We start from the raw sequence: 17,176 nt of genomic DNA on the forward strand, positions 1-17,176 counted from the left end.
TTGGCAATACACATCTGTGGCAGGTGAGGAGACCAAAAGCTTTCATTATTGTTCAATAAAAAAATCCTCTCTCTTGGCATTAAAATGCTTTAGTTTCAGCTCTGCCCCAGACTATCAATGTCAAGTGTTTCTCTGGGTGTTGAGGGTAGGTTCTCCCCCATAGCTCTCTGCAGGTTGGTGCTAATTAATTATGTTCAGTCAGGTTCAGATGTTTTGGTGCCTGACCAGGGAGTGCAGAACAGGGATTACAAGTGCTGACATTTACTGTACTAGAAAGTCCAAGGGAAAAATTTGTGCCAATTAACACCTTTAACTAGGAGGATCAATTCCTGCTGTGCTTGTACCAGAGTCTGAGCACAGACAGGGTTTCCAAGAGAAATCTTGGTCCATGTAGGGCTGGGGCTCCCTCCAGGCTGGTCCAGCCCCTCAGGGTGCTCAGGAACAGGGGTTCCCCACAGCCCAGTGCACCCTCCTTAGCCCTGGGGCTCCCAAGGGCAGAGCCATGGCTGAGGCTCTGCAGGAGCAGGCAGGCTCAGCCCTGCTCCAACATGGGATCCCATGGGACAGGGCACGCTGGGATTTGCCCCTGCAGCTACCAGGTGTGTCCAGAGAAACTGCAGGGAGGGGGTGACCTCTGTCAGTGGGACCCCTCTGTGCACAGGTGCCCCCACTCCTGGGGTGGCTGTGCCAGCTCCCCCAGGGACCTCCAGCCCTGAGAACCTGGAGCAAGTGGAAACCACAACTTGGCAAATGCTGCCTGTGCCCAATGCAAATGGTAAGAGAACGGGGGTGTGAAAAAAAAAATTGTTTATTACAGAATTGTTTATTAACAACAATACAGAACAATTTTAGAATGTAAGAACATTTGCAACAACAACAACAATCCATAGAACATATATACATAAGAACCTATCTAACTAAACTATATTAAATCTATTTGTAGAAGACAAAAAAATCTTAAAGTCTTAAGTCCTAAATCCTATTCTAAATACAAAAAACTGTAGAACAATGTAGAACTGTAGAACTATGTACAAAAGGGTGCCATCGCTGTCTGGAATGTTCATCAGGGGTAGAAGAAAAGCAGGTGTCATGGTTACTGCAGTCAGGCACCGACGGCTCTTCCATGTGTCCCCAGGTTGGCACATGTGGGCAAAGCAGGACTCTGCTACCAGAGCTGAGCTCGGCTGCGTCTGGAACGGAGCTTGAGTGGCCCAAAGAGAGGACAGGGCAGGCAGTGTGTGGCCACCAGACTCCAGTTTGCGAGGTACCACGTCCCTGAGCAGGGACCAGCCTAGCTCCAGTCTGGCAGCAGGGGACCCACTCTGCCTGTGGGGATCACGTGCCTGTCCTGCTGCTGGCATTGTTCTTCACCCCAAAATCATCTCCTCTTCCTCATCTTTTACATCAACGTCCATGTCCTCCATGTGTTCTTCCACTTCCACTTCCATGTCCTCCTCTTCCTCATAAACATCCACCTCCATCTCTTCATCCACATCCACCTCCATCTCTTCATCCATATCCGTATCCACCTCCATCTCTTCTCCAGTCTCTTCCTCCATTTCCACATCCTCTACTTTAGGACTCGGGACATCCACCTCCATCTCCTCCACTCTGTCCATGACAGCCTGCAGAGGTGGCAAAACCTCAGAGTGGGGTCCCTGTCCCACACCATCCCCACAGAGCTGCAGCCCACTCAGGCAGCTGGAGGTGTCCACCTCCATGGAATGGCACCATACCTCCCTCAGCTGACAAATTAGACAAAGGATAAACGTGAGCATCTTGAAGTGAGGGGTGACAAAATGCAGGCACCAGGGAGCTCTCAGCACTGATGGGAGTAGCAGAGGGCAGGTGGCAAGAAGGGCGGCAAGAACAATCACGAGGGTGAGCAGGCGCAGACTGAACGGTGGGCTGACACAAGGGCCAGTGGTTGAGTTGTGCTCTTTGCTGGGGGGTGGCAGTTCCAGTTGGAACGTGGGATGTGACATCACACAGATTCCAAGATTCCAGGCTCAACAGAAATGGTCACTGGGGATCCCTGAATGGTTGGGCTTGAAACGGACCCTGAAGATCATCTTGTTCCAAGCTGAGCAATCTTCCCCCAGACCTTGGGGGAGCCCTGTTCCCAAGGATGGGGCATGCACAGCCTCTGTGCCCAGCCTGGGCCAGTGCCTCACCACCCTCAGTGTAAAACAGCAGCTTCCTTAGATCCACCTTTAATCAGCCTCCTGCAGTTGAAAGCCATCCCCCTTGCCCTGTCACCACAGGCCCTGGTGAACACTCTGTCCCCTTCATTCCTGTGGGACCCTCCCAGTCCTGCACAGCCACAGTGGGGCCTCCCAGTGTCTCCTCTTTTCAGGCTGAGCATCCCCAGTCCCACTTGGACAGCAGTCAGTCAGATCAGGGGATGTCAAAGCTGAAGGGTAGCAAATAGCATCAGGAACTGAGAGATGGAAGCTTTAGACCCAGATTTGCCTCTAAATATACAAAATTAATAACAGTGGAGGGGAAGATGGTGGGACACTTGTTCTGTTCTAACTGGTCAATTTTATTTTTTTCTTCTTTTTTGTCATGCCGATGGTTTTTCTGTTTGAAATGAAGCTTGGCACAATGTCCACTGTCTTCTCCATTTGTGAAACACCAAGCAGAGTCTGGGCAGGCTGATGATGCAGAGCAAAACCTGCAAATATACTGGTGATCCTGAGCCTGGGTGTGCAGCTAAACCCAGCCAAAAGTAATTTCTGGAAAGTCAAGCCTGGTTTACATTTTCTTGAGTTTGGCTATGCCAACTTTACCGGTCATTTATAAAAAAGCAAATAAAAAGTTCAAACCAAAACAGACAAAAACCCAAATAAACAAACCCACGCAAACCAATCAAGCAGATAAAAAACCACAAATAAAACCAAAGGGAATAAGGAGTTAGTGTTAGTTGTGAGGATATCACAGCAGGCAAATTGCTGCTTCCCACAGAATCACCATAAAAAGCCACATAAAGCAGCTGCTCCAAAATATACCCAACAGGAGAAAAATAAAAAGTGATAGATGGCAACTTTGGGGGCAGCTCCACATTAAGGTGAAGGATGAGCAGTGGTTCAGATCAGCATTCCCCACCCTCCAGGCTGCTGTTTGCTCCTGATGAAAGACCCTTGCAGGACTGTGGCCCCTCTCAGTGCAGTGTAAATCATCGCCACAGCTCTCAGCTGAGCCACTGGCATTTCCAGAGTGACATCCAGGCTCCATCCTGAGCATCTGTGGAAGGTCCTGAGCATCTTCATGCCTGGAACCACAAAACAGCTCAGGCTCTCCCTGGACTGGGTTTTCAGGGGAGGTTTCCATATCCCTGTGAGATCTGTTCATCCCTCAACACATCTGACTTTATGTACAATGATGCATCTGGGTTCCTTCCTTGCTCCTGTGTGCCAGTGAGGAAGCATCCATGTGAATGGAGGATGTTGTGCACAGGAACATTTATTCCTGGATTGCCATTTTGCTTCACTGTCACTCAGCTGAACATGGTCCCTTTCTAAGAGGGACTTACAAGAAATGTGTAGGAATTTTGGCTCTGAGAGGAGCAGAAAGCACATTTTCTACACCCCATTCCCAGCAGATGCAGTTTCCCTGGCAGAACCGTGATTGCCGTTCATCTTCCTGGGAAGAATGTGGAGACCCATTCAGACATCACGGATTCAGCTGATCTTTGGCTTTGTGTCCCTTATTTCACATGTCCAGTTTCAAGGGCCATTAAAAGAGGCTCATGTTTGCCTTGCTACCCAGAAGTGCTGTAGTTATTTCCAGGAGAAAACAAAAAATTGATTGTCCTCTGGTGTGGTAGAAATCCCACCACAATTATGACTCTGAGAGCAAAGACAGCCTGTGCTTTTTGGGGCTGTAACAGCTGAGAGTGTGGCAGAGCAGTTTTTATATTATTTTTAGAGTGCTGAAAACATAGTTCCCAAAACAACCTTTCTCTCCTGTCTTCTGTCATAAACTGTGGAACAGAGAAAATGGAAAGGAGCAGAGGTTTGTTTAAATTGGCTGGGGTTTTTAAAGTCTTAAAATAGTGTCAGCTTGATGCATGATACTTTAGAAATTGGATTAGTAGCACCTATTTCATCCCACCAGAGAGGTGGGATTTAAAACTTCCAACAACAGAAACACTGGATGTGAGAGAGCTCAGTTTTCCACCCCTCACACAAGTATCTTGCTGTACTATTTTAAGCAGCTCAGCCATATATATTAAAATATTGCTGCAAACAACAACAGAATGAAAATGTTCCACCAAATGGGAAAAATAAGAAAAGTGGGCGGCAGCCCTTTCTGAAGAGCTTGTGTTGATTTTGCAAAGTTGGATGCAAACAAGGTTTGCCATATTTCTTTCCTAGAAAATGTAGGTATTTAATAGAAATCTGTGTCTGAGGCTGCTGAGTTGGGTATGATTTTAGATCTGGGAGGAGCAGAACAGGTTCCAGAGAAGCTGTGGTTGTGTCACCCTTGGCAGTGCTCAAGGCCAGGTTGGATGGGGCTTGGAACAACCTGGTCTAGGGGCAGTGTCCTGAACATGGTGAGTCCATGAAAAGAAACTTTTGGTTTTCCTGAGATGCTGCCCTTGCAAGTGGAGCTCACAAATACCCCACATAGTTTGAAATGCCCTGAGCAGAACCCAGCTGTGCTTTCTCACAGGTGATGAGGGATTTTCACTTGTATTTTATGGGGGATTTTCAGAGGGCAGTGCAAGAGCAGCTGAGTGTGTTTGACAGGCAGAGAGGGCCAGTGTGGCAGCAGCTTAATGCAATGGAGCTTTTCCTTCTGTGATCCTGTATAACCTGAGGCACTCTGGGGCTCTTGGACCTGGCAGCTGGGCAAGTTAATGATTGGAACAAATGATAAATTAACCTGCTCCACTCTCCTTAGCATGGCTGTGATGAGCATTAAGTAAACCAGCGAGCCCTTGCCAAGGTGGGAGCTTGTTCTTAGCCAGGGAGGAGGGAGAAAATATTGCTCGGAGTAAATAAAGCAACTTTGCTTCCCCAGGAAGAGGAAAAGCAGCAATTAAATATGTGAGTGCTGCATGGAATAATTTGCACAAGGACATATCTTGTCTGCTATGCAGGAATGTTCCCAATCAACCATGCTTCTCCTGACCTTTATTTTTCTGTATTTTCTACCACATCATATAAGAGACTCTTGATTTAAAAAAACCAAAACAAACACCTTGTGGGGAGGCATTTCTTCCTTTCTTCAGAGTGCCTCTTTCTTTTCTTTCCTCCAGAGCTCTCACTTCATTTCTGCTGTTCCTCGGAGCACAGGCTTACCTCTTTCCTGATCCCCTGGGCTTGTTTTGCCTCTGGGTGTCATGAACACTATTAATTGTGGGGTTTTTCTTCCATCTTAAGTCTGTCTCTTCAAGAGGTTTACCTTCATTTACCTGTTCGAGTGATGGATTTTTCTCACCTTTTATTACTTAGTGCTTTTTCTTCATTCTCTAAACCCAACTTCTCCCTTGCCCTGTGGCTGTTAGATGCCATTACAGGAGCATTCATTCTTTCTCTACTAGTTGTCTGAGCTTTCACAGGGAGCTGAGAGCTCTTTGGGGTTAAACTTGACTCACTTCAGTGCCTTCCTTGATGCTGCCTGTGTACTTGGACACTTTAAGGGAATAAAGTCTCAGTGTGGAGATTACAGCTGTGAAATAATGGCTCTTTTGAAGAAGACAAGAATGCTGTTGTCAATCTTTTCAAGGATAAACTGAGCACCTTCTTTTGGGGAGAACCAGGCTCAGCTCAGCACAGAGGTGGCTGATGCAGGTACCCAGGTTTGGAGGGAAGGGTGCAGCTCCTGGGGGTGTGTTTGTGGGGGGCTGTAATGTTTGTGTGGGGTCCCTGGAGCAGTGGGAACACCCCACTGGGAGATGCACATCAGGAAATGGGTGCACAAAGGGCCTGAAGTGTGACCAGCTTTGGTGAAGGGTTCCATAGGAAAAAATATTTTTACTGGGATTTTGACAATTTGAAGCTCCTTTTCATATCCTTTGCCTGATGAACATTCCCCCTCTGCAAGAGCATGGGGAATCCTGAGCTCAAACAATGAAAAGCCCTGATAATTATATTTTTTTCTATTTTTCAATGTTGTCATCCCAGCAGGAGTCAGAGAAAGAGAATTTGTGTGACCTGCCTGTCTTTGACTTCGTGACAGGAACAATGCCATGAGGAAGCTGGTCAGAGGAACATCACTGCTCTGTCCTTAATTTTCCTGCACAACTGAGGATGATTTAAGAACCAAGGCACAGCCAAGACCTTTCCTTCTCCTGTGCTCATCAAGCAATCAGGGCCTCATCACACCTCAGCTTCAAACTCTCGTTTGCATCTGGCTGACCTTGACTGCCCTCCCTGGATGGGAAGATGAAGAGGTGGAAGTGTGAAAGATTGGGATTTTATGGGTGAGTTGTGAAATAGTGTCTGGTGCAGGCTGGTTCTGTGGAAACATCGTGAGCTGTTCCATGGAGGATGAGAGTAAATGGATTAAACAGGAGATAAAAAGGGCAAGGCACCTGGTTAGCTGCTGTTGAAGAAAATGGTGGGGAAAAAAATACATGTAAGAAATATGTCAGAGATGGTCATTAACTGCCCTGCAGGGTCAGAGCTCCTTTAGTAATTGGCCATGTAGTGAATACTAGAAATTATTTTAAAAGTTCCTAAGGGACTGAGGGCTTTTAATGAATGGTTGGGGGAAACAAAGGAATACTGTTTCTGGCAGAACTTTTATTATAATTTAAGAATCATCCTCTTTCTGAGATAACAGCTGCTTTGAATAAACTGAAATATCTTCTCCATTAGCTCTGGCAGGAGCTGGATAAAGCTCTCATTCAGGTAAACTTTAACAATGTCTGTAGAATAATAAATTTAATGAGAGTCATCAAACGTATTGTATGAGTAAGGATTGTGCTTAGGGCAAGAAGAAAGAGTAATTAGGAGTGGACAAAACATGAATTATAGTGGGGAAATTAGAATTTATGGTGGTTTAGGGGGGATATTTAACTAAGCTGAGATAAAAATCTACCTTGGTTGCAGGCTCAGCTTTATAACAGAATTCTACTAGAGCAAATGTAGTAGTCCTGGGCTCCAGACAGACCTTTGGATACAAGTTTACCTCTGGTTTGAGAAAGCTCAGGGCTTGAGCAGCATTTTATGGCTTTGCTCTTGACCCTGGGGCTATAAATGCTCCTGTAAAATTAATGCTAAAGTTACAGCTTCTACAAATTTCTAAGAGTTCCCATGGAGAAAGGTCCACCTGGACTTTGGGGACAGTTTCTCAGAGCAGAACATTTCAAGGTGCCATTAAACTGCATTCAAACTCCCTTTTATTGGGGCATAAATTTCACAGCCTGGTCTATCAGCCTGACACGTTCTTTGAGAAGAGACAAACTTTACAAGCCACTTTAAAAATAATTTCACTGCCAGGTTTGCAGCTCTGAGAACATTAATAAACTGAAATGGCTTTTCACCCTGCAGTAGCCACTAAGTAATAATGATTGTCTGTAGGCAGACTAATGAAACCAGCTGTTAACAACCTAATGAGAATTTTTACCAGCCCTCTGCTCCACAGACACATCCCTTTTCTGTCCCTGATTTTCCTGCACCCAGTGTTCCCCAGAGAAATTTAGTGTTGTTTGATATTGGAATATGAATCCCAATATTATCAGTTAGATGGTGCCTGGGCCAGTCTGACCCTCGCTGCTGGGCCAAAGGCAGCAACTGTGGTGTAAATCACCCCAGAGATACCTTGGCTGCTGGAGATTGCAGCTGGGCACTGAGCAAGTCCAGGCTTGTCAGGAACTCCGTTTACCTCAGGAGAGAGAGCTTCTGGCGAGGTGAAGAGAAAAAGGAGAGGATTCCGCTGCAGGGTTTAATGTCCAGAAGTTTATTCCATGGTTACAGAGGTCTGGGCAGGAGCAGAAGCTCCAGCAGAATGTGCGAGCACATGGCCTGATCACCTTTTAATCTCCTGGGGCAGGGGGAGGGGAGGTACAGGTGAGCCACCCAACCAGGTGAGGGGGGCTGGGTCTCAGGGGGGGGACGACACCCAGACTGGCCAATGACCCCTGGGCATAGGGGCATCTTTTGAACTTGACCAACCACAGGACACCTCGCTGGAATGTTGAGCCTGATTGACAGGACTCACTCAGCATGGGGGCAAGGGGGAAGGGAGAGAGGTATAGGCACACCTGGGAAAGGGACCGGGAAGCTCAAGACACACCGCAACATCTCCCCCTAGTTTTGTTTAAAAAGAAGAGGGCTGTGTTTGTGGTGCAGAGTGATTGCCAAACTATGGTTGGTAAATCAGTTCTTCCTCTACAGGAGGGTCAGTGTTTTCCACTGAGGCCTCCAGGTCATCCATTGGAGCACTGAGGGCTTCCAAATGGTAGACCTCAGGAGGGGGAGATGAGCTTGAAATTAACTTGAGGACCATGCGTTTGATTAGTCTAAAAACAATGCTGAAAACTACAATAACTATAGCTAAAATAAACAGCACTAAAAACACAGTTTTCAGAATAGATCCCAACCAGCCCGAGAGTCCCCAGCCTTTGAACAGTCTATTCAGCCAGTTGTCAGTTTCTCTGTTGATGTCTGAGAGCCTTTTGTCAAGGTAGTCCATATGTGGTTTGGGCTGCGGCACTATGCAGGAGATCGCAGGTGGGATGATCACGAGCAGAACGAGAAGCAGGCTCGGTCTCATGGCATCTCGAGGCTACACACGAACAGTGGGATCTAAACTGGTACAAAAACTTGAAACAAACATATATTACAAACTATTCCAGATAGGAGGCTTAAATGGAATTTCCTCCAGAGAACGCCTGCGGCGTTTTCTTCTCCAGGCAGCATGAGCAACCTGGGGTGCTTCTGTAGATTTCTCTGAGATCTTGGGAACATAGGGCTTTACCCATTTGGAAGGAACCCACCTTAAACCAGAGGGGGTGGACACACAGGCGTATCCACGTCCCCAAGTAACCAATTTGTAAGGTCCCACCATTTTCCAAGTCTCAGGGTCTTTTACTAAAACCGGAGGCTTTTCTTTCATCAACCTGTGACTGCTCCCCCCAAAGTGGCGTAGGATGGGTGGGTTCAGGCTGTCAAAAGAACAATTCAGAAAATTGATTGTGAATAGCGCCCTGGATAACCGGATATGGGGAGGTTCCACCTTCAGAACCTGTTGTTGCTGGTCCAGGACCCTTTTAATATCACGGTGAGTTCTTTCTACAATGGCTTGACCTGTAGGGGAGTAGGGGATGCCAGTTTTGTGCTCTACTCCCCATTGCTGCAGGAAGCTCCCAAATTCCTTGGATTTATAAGCAGGCCCATTATCAGTTTTCAGCTCCTTGGGGATGCCCATGAAAGAAAAAGCCTGTAAGAGGTGCTTAATAGCATCAATAGATGATTCTCCTGTGTGGGCAGAAGCATAGACCGCTCCAGAAAAGGTATCTACACTAACATGAACATATTTTTGCCGTCCAAAAGACTGTATGTGTGTTACATCTGTTTGCCACAGTTCACAACTGTTCAGTCCCCTTGGGTTTGCTCCCGTACTCACTGCAGGGAGTGCATGTTGTTGGCAATTTGGGCATGTGGCCACAATCGCTTTGGCCTGTTCTTGAGTGATGTTAAACTGACGAACCAGGCCAGGTGCATTTTGGTGGAAAAGCTGGTGGCTGATTTTTGCCTGTTCAAAAACATTTGGGAGAGTGGCCATCACTGCAGGCGCAGCAAGAGCATCTGCCCTTCTGTTGCCTTCAGCGATAAACCCTGGCAAGTCAGTGTGTGACCTGACATGCATCACATAAAATGGTTGCTCTCGGTGAGTGACTAACTTTACCAGTTTTGAGAGCAATTCGAAAAGTGCGATGTTAGACACATCTTGCAGTATTGCTTGATCTGCTCTGGATACTACTCCTGCCACATATGCAGAGTCTGTAATCAGATTAAATGGTTCTGAGAACCTTTCAAAAGCCCTAACAACAGCAGCCAATTCAGCAACCTGAGGTGAACCTTCCACCTCAGCAATGTCCGTCTCCCACTGCTGGGTTTGAGGATCCTTCCAAGTCACAACAGACTTGTGGGACCTCCCAGACGCATCTGTAAAGACAGTCAGAGCCCTTTTTAAAGGTCTCCTACTTAGAGCACTTCTCAATTTTAAAGTAAATTGAACGTCTTGTTCAAACAATTTGTGAGCGGGCCGCGCTACCAAAATTTGTCCTGAGTAGGAATCCAGAGCAAACTGCAACACTTCATTTTCTTGAAACAATTGTTCTAGTATTTTCATAGTATTTTGACCTGATTTTAACTCAACTGGAATGTGAATGCACTTAAAATCACATCCTGCTAACTCCATGATCCGGGTCCTTGCTTTCCGGATCAGTTCTGCTACCAGCTCCTGAGGCTTTGTAAGTCTCTTGGACCTTTTGTGACTGAGGAAAACCCATTCTATGATCAAGAGAGGGTCCCTCTGGTCCCGATCCTTTTTTGGTGCGTCTTTTGCTTTAGGTGTTTGTTTTTCCTCCCACTGGAAAATAATTCCATGGAGGTGTGGCAACTTACCTAGAATGATAAATTTGAATGGCAGGTCAGGCCGGCATCGGTTGGCCTGTCTTGTGGACATTGCAATCTGCACCTTTTCTAGAGCTTTCCGTGCCTCTGGGGTAACAGACCTAGGAGCACCTGGGTCCTCTCCCCCTTTCAGTAAATTGAAAAGAGGGGCAAGGTCTTCATTAGTCAGACCGAGCCATGGTCTTACCTAATTCAAAGACCCACACAACTTGTGGACATCCGCAAGGGTCTTGATCCTTGGATTGATTTCTAGTTTTTGAGGAACAATGGTCCTATTTTCAATTTCTAAGCCCAAATACTTCCAAGGTGGCATCTTTTGAATTTTCTTTTCCTGGAGCTCGAACCCTGCAACAATCAATGCATCGATCGTTAGGTCAAGCGCATGTGTGAGTAAATCATCATTGGGGGCACACACAAGGATATCATCCATGTAATGATAAATAATGGCCTTCTCTGCGGCTGCACGTACTGGGGAAAGCAGGGAAGAGACATACCACTGGCAGATAGCTGGAGATACCTTTAATCCCTGAGGAAGAACGGTCCAATGGTACCTTTTCATAGGGGCTTCTATGTTGATGGAAGGGACCGGGAATGCAAAACGCGGTGCATCGTCAGGGTGCAAGGGGATTTGGAAAAAACAATCTTTAATATCAATAACAGCTAATTTCCAATCTTGGGGAAGCATTGTTGGGGATGGCATACCAGGTTGGGGAGAACCCATATCTTCAATTACATTATTAATTTGTCGGAGGTCACAGAGGAGCCGCCATCTCTTTTTGTCAGCTTTTTGGATGACAAACACTGGAGAGTTCCATGGGGACATGGTCTCCACAATGTGGCCCTTTTTTAGTTGCTCTTGCACTAGTTCCTCAAGCGCCTTTATTTTTTGTTTACTGAGTGGCCACTGTTTCACCTGAACCAGTTCGTCTGTTTTCCACTTCAGTTTTTGGGTGGGGCGCTGTTGTTCAATGACTGCTGCACAAAAATGCTGTGGAGAGTCTGGAATATCAATTGTGACACCCCACTGGGCCATTAAATCTCTCCCTAACAAAGGTTCCGAATAATCTAACACAAATGGACGGATATTTGCAAATTGCCCGTTTGGTCCCTCAAATTGAATAATACTTTTGGATTGTCTTGCTAACTGCAGACCTCCCACACCTTGAAGGTGACCGGCAACATTTTGCAAAGGCCAATGTGCTGGCCAGTCTTGTACTGGAATCACTGTGCAGTCTGCACCTGTGTCTACAAGCATCTTAATGCGTTTAGACTCCCCACCCCCACTGACATTGCACCATAATTTGGGTTTATCTTTCCCAATAACTTGGACCCGGGCAACTGTGGGCCCTTTTTTTTCGATATTTTCAGGTAAAGATGGCACAGGGATAGCTTGTGCAACAATTTGTCCCTTGGGAAGAAACAGGGGTGGGTGGAAACAGTGCAGGCCGAGAACAAATTGCTCAGGATCTGATGTTGTCATTCCTGGAGCAATTCTGATCTCTTGTGGTGTGTGTTTGGTGTCCCCAATGACGATGTACTTACAACGAATTCGGTTCCAAGTACCCTTCTGTTCAGGATTTACAGAGACAAAATGCCAGTTGCTGTCCTTCAGGAGAAGTGACTCTGTCAGCTGCAACCTGTAAGGCTCATTGACAGAAGACGTGGTTAACACAGGATTACCTAAATCATAACAAAGGTTATTTTGTTTCACTTTCAACAGCGTACTAGCAGACTTGGTCTTTGAAGCACCTGCTTCACTTACACAAACATTAATATTATCGCGCGCTTGATTTGATTTGCTACCCTTATTCCCTTGGCCTGCTTTTTTTATGTCTGCGCGCCTGGCAGGCGGGCGCTCCCTTTTCAGTTTTTTTGTTGTTGACCCACAGGGAGGGCTTGTAGTTCTCCTCCCCTGCCATTTCTAAATTCATCAAATTCCCTTTTCAGGGGGCACTGGTTACTCCAGTGCCCTAGGTTATTACAAAGCAGGCATGGTTTTGTGGGCTCAACCATTGCTGGTCTCCGCTGCTGCCCAGGGTACTGCTGTGCTGAGGGGAAAGGTGCAGGGCTGGCAACGGCGACACGCTGAGGTGGTCTTGGCAGCAGCCTTGGTCTGGAGTCTTCAGCCACACTCATCAGAGGCACTTTCCTGTTACAGACTAGAAGCATACCTTTTAATGTAGGAGTAAGTTCCGTAGGATTGCCGCTTGACACTGTGCATTTGCATTTGTAAATGCCATTTCCTCTACAATTGCTTCTCTAGCATTTTCTTTTTTAACTTGTATTTCAATGGCTCTAGTTAACCTTTCTACAAATTTCACAAAAGGCTCTGATGGTAGCTGTTTAATTTTACTATAAGGCTCAAAAGGCCCCTCAAGTTGGAGGGAAAAGAATGCTTTTTCAGCTGCTTCTTTTACTTTCTCGAGTGTTTCTGCAGGAATTGCAGTAGCTTGGATTGAGGGGGAAGACCATTGGCCCTCACCACAGAGGTGCTCAATGGTGATAGGGTTACCACTGTTGTCTTTGGCTGTGTTTGGATCAGCATGCAAGCCTGGGAGAGCATCTTTTAGCAGCTGTTTCCATGCAGTTTCCCATAATTTGAATTCCGTGGAAGTCATGAGACAAGAAAAAAGCTGTTTTAAATCATGTGGAATCACTACAGTCCTACTCAATTCAGAATTTAAAAGGCCACGGAAATCTGGACTGTGTGGACCATATTCTTTATGAGATTTACAGATCTCTTTAATCAATTGTCGTCCAAAAGAATTCCAAATAGCAGTCGGGGCTGCCCCCCCTTGTGCTGCAGGCTGAAAGGTAACAGGAGCTAGTGACAACATGGGACTATGCATTGAATCTGCTGTTCCCTGCTCTGTATCCCTTGAAACAGAAGCATTGGGATCACAGCTACAGGTTTGGGGACCGGCAGTGGGTGTGTCCCCACCGTGGGAACTCGGGGAGGGGGCGGGGACAGGGGGCAGGCAAGGGGCGGGGAAACCGTGGGAACAGGAGGCGGGGACAAGGGGCAGGCAGGGGGCGGGGACACCGCGGGAACAGGAGGCGGGGTCAGGGGTCGAGCAGGGGGCGGGGACACCTGGTGACATCACGTCAGCAGACGCCCCCTGGGAGGAGTAAAGAGGCGGAGCTGAGGGTACTGCAGGAAAGGGGGGGGAAGGGGGGAAGGGGTTACGAGGAACAGGAGGAGAGGGGGATGGGGCTGGAATTTTGGGATGTTTAAGAGGATTTTGGGAAGAAGAAGACCAGGTTTGGGAAGGTGCCACGTGGCATCCTCCATTTTGCGGACCCCCTAGGGATTGGGGGCCATTTTGGGCATCACTGCTCTCCGGAAAGCTAACTTTGGGTTTCAGAGGAGGGGACACAGGGGATTGGGAAAGGTTCCACGCAGCCTGGCCAGGGCCTTGTGGACAGGGCAACTCAGGCAATTCAGCAGACTCTGGGAGAAGACTTCCCAATGAGTGTGCTCTCTTTAAAATACTAAGTTTTGGGTAAAGAGGTTTAGGGGTTTTAGAGCTAGGAGAGGGAGAAACAGGGAGAGCAGAGGTACATGGCTTGGCATTTGGCTTTTTCTCCATTTCCCTTTGTTTGAGCAATGCAGTTCGAATTTGTAAACTCCAGAACACAAATTTAGCTGAGGGTACATTGCCAGATTGTCCTAAGGTTATCAATGCATTCCCAACTTTATCCCAGAATTGAATATTGTGGATTTCTTCAGGGGAAATTTTTGGGAAGTGGAGGAAAAGCCATCTTATAAACTGTTTTAATTTTCCTTTAGAGAACTTCACATTACTACTGTCTAAAATGCTAACAATATTATAATACACTCCTTTTTGTACAATGCTGAGTTTGGAGCCCATGTTAGATGTAAAAAGCAAAGTACTTAATCCTGCCTGACCAAAAACAAAGCTAAAATCAGCTACCAATTTCGAAAAAAAACCACAGATAGGAAGCGATAACGAACAGACAAAAGCTTCACAATGCAGCTGTATGTACTGCTTTTAAAATTCCCGGGCAGCAGCAGCGGGGCACGCCCTGCCAAACCGAGGTGGAAACAAAGCCTCCCCCGCCGTGGAATGCAGCCCCCCCGTGCAGCTGAGAGAACAGCCTCCCCCACGCCACGTGGCAAGCCGAAACCCCGGTCCCCCGCATCGCGTGTACCGAGAACGCCCCCCCCCCCCGCACCGAGAAACGAATCCCCCGGCCACGTGGAAAGAGAGCCCCCCCCCTCCCCCGCACCGAGAAAGGGATCCCCCGGCCACGTGGAAAGAGCCGAGCACGCTGTGCTGCCGAGCGGGGGGGAAGGGCAGAGCACTCCCGCCGCTCCGGCGCGAATTCCAAAAGACAGTGAAACACACGGCAGAAAGCAACAGCTAGAACGCAACGAATTCTTCTGTGGGGCTGCGCAGCCAAAAATGCAAAGGCAAAAAAAGGAACAGAACTCACGGCAGAGTCTGTTTTTGAGCTTCTGCTCTACTGAAAGCAGAAATACTCACCTGAAATGGAAGCTGAAGCTGGCTGGGTACAGGAAGGTCTCCTCACCGGACAGGACTTCTCTCTGGGCACAAGAAAGGCTCCCCTGTCCTCCCTCTGGAAAATCTGCTCACCACAAAAGAGCTGGGCTTTCCAGAGGCACCGAACAGTCCACGAAACTTCTTCTGGGAATATTCCCAAAGTCTCTAGCTGAGGGCTATGCAACCAAAGCCCTTCCAGCTGGATGCACGGCTGCCAGAAGCTTCTCCGAGGTGTTGGGAGTCCGTTCTCGGGCTGCCGAGTCGCTTGCCCACCCAGGGACGCCAGTTATTGGAATATGAATCCCAATATTATCAGTTAGATGGTGCCTGGGCCAGTCTGACCCTCGCTGCTGGGCCAAAGGCAGCAACTGTGGTGTAAATCACCCCAGAGATACCTTGGCTGCTGGAGATTGCAGCTGGGCACTGAGCAAGTCCAGGCTTGTCAGGAACTCCGTTTACCTCAGGAGAGAGAGCTTCTGGCGAGGTGAAGAGAAAAAGGAGAGGATTCCGCTGCAGGGTTTAATGTCCAGAAGTTTATTCCATGGTTACAGAGGTCTGGGCGGGAGCAGAAGCTCCAGCAGAATGTGCGAGCACATGGCCTGATCACCTTTTAATCTCCTGGGGCAGGGGGAGGGGAGGTACAGGTGAGCCACCCAACCAGGTGAGGGGGGCTGGGTCTCAGGGGGGGGACGACACCCAGACTGGCCAATGACCCCTGGGCATAGGGGCATCTTTTGAACTTGAGCCTGATTGACAGGACTCACTCAGCATGGGGGCAAGGGGGAAGGGAGAGAGGTATAGGCACACCTGGGAAAGGGACCGGGAAGCTCAAGACACACCGCAACAGTTTGATGTTCAGGTAAAAACTGCTTTATTTTGTAGGAGTGGTGATGCTTCACCTGGGCTGCTGCCATGCTGGGGTCACATCACAAAGTCCAGTTTCTACAGGAGCTGGGCAGCATGGAGAGCTTTGATAGCACAGCATGGCAAAGCTGGAGTGGAGGATTCTGGTTTAGTGTGCCCCTCAGTGGCAGACAGCATCAGTAATTGATAAATCTTTAGTTCAAAGATAAGGTGTTGCTGTTTTGGCTCTAACCTTAGGTTGCTTTCAACACAGTTTTCCCTGGCACTTAAGATACTGTTTTTTTCTTGCTTTCAGTACTCTGTCATTCCAGATGACCTTTAAAGGTCCCTTCCAACCCAAACCATTCCATAATTCTTTGGACACATGATGAATAGCAACATGTATTTTACCCTTATTATGGATGATATTACATCATGTCTGGCCTTTTGGGGCTCTTTCTTCTCCAGGTCCTTGTGACTACACTCACTCCTATATGCTCTTAATTTTTTCTGTTGCTTACCAGTGAGCATTTTCAGTTCTGCCCCCCATGTTTAGAGCAAGTTTTCTGTGACTCACTGCACCAGACACCAGGTCAGTTCAAAGAAGAGCATTAGGAAGTATCCAGCTGTATTTCCCCTTCTTCCTTCTGTGTACATGCTGCTGTTTTGAGCACTCTGGCTTTCTGAGCTCCCTCACATGTCTTGATCCTTTTCTGGATACCCAGAGGGATATCAGGATTAAATCCCAGCTCTGAGGTCTGGCTTTTGAAGAGCCTCAGTCATCCTCTCCCACTCATCTCATCCCAGCCTTGATGGAAATATGCCTTCATGGGATTGTTGTTCAGCTTTGGGGCATTCTGGCACTGCTGTTCATTGAAAGTTTTTGAGACTTTGAAAGGTTTCCTGGTGCGGCAATGACAATCCTCAATCCTAATGCTTGATGCTTGCAGTTGCCTGAGTTGTGAAACCTCCTGAAAAACACTGTTTGTTCTTTTCTCCTTGACTTTTCCTTGACTGTTTTCATCAACAGATTAGGAGGTTTGGGGATATCTTTTCAAAGGGAATTTCAATTAATCTCCTGTCTGGCATTTCAAAGGGGAACAGTGGTTTGGGGTTTTTTTTAACCAGCACCTGCTTACCATCCAATTAGCTAACTGCCTTTAATTAACCATAATATATTCCAGGAGAGCAAAATAACAAGGGAACAAAATC

This window comes from Melozone crissalis, unplaced genomic scaffold, assembly GCF_028551555.1.
Source record: "Melozone crissalis strain CALT ecotype California unplaced genomic scaffold, PUWL_Pcris_2 ptg000014l_1, whole genome shotgun sequence".
NCBI lineage: Eukaryota > Metazoa > Chordata > Aves > Passeriformes > Passerellidae > Melozone > Melozone crissalis.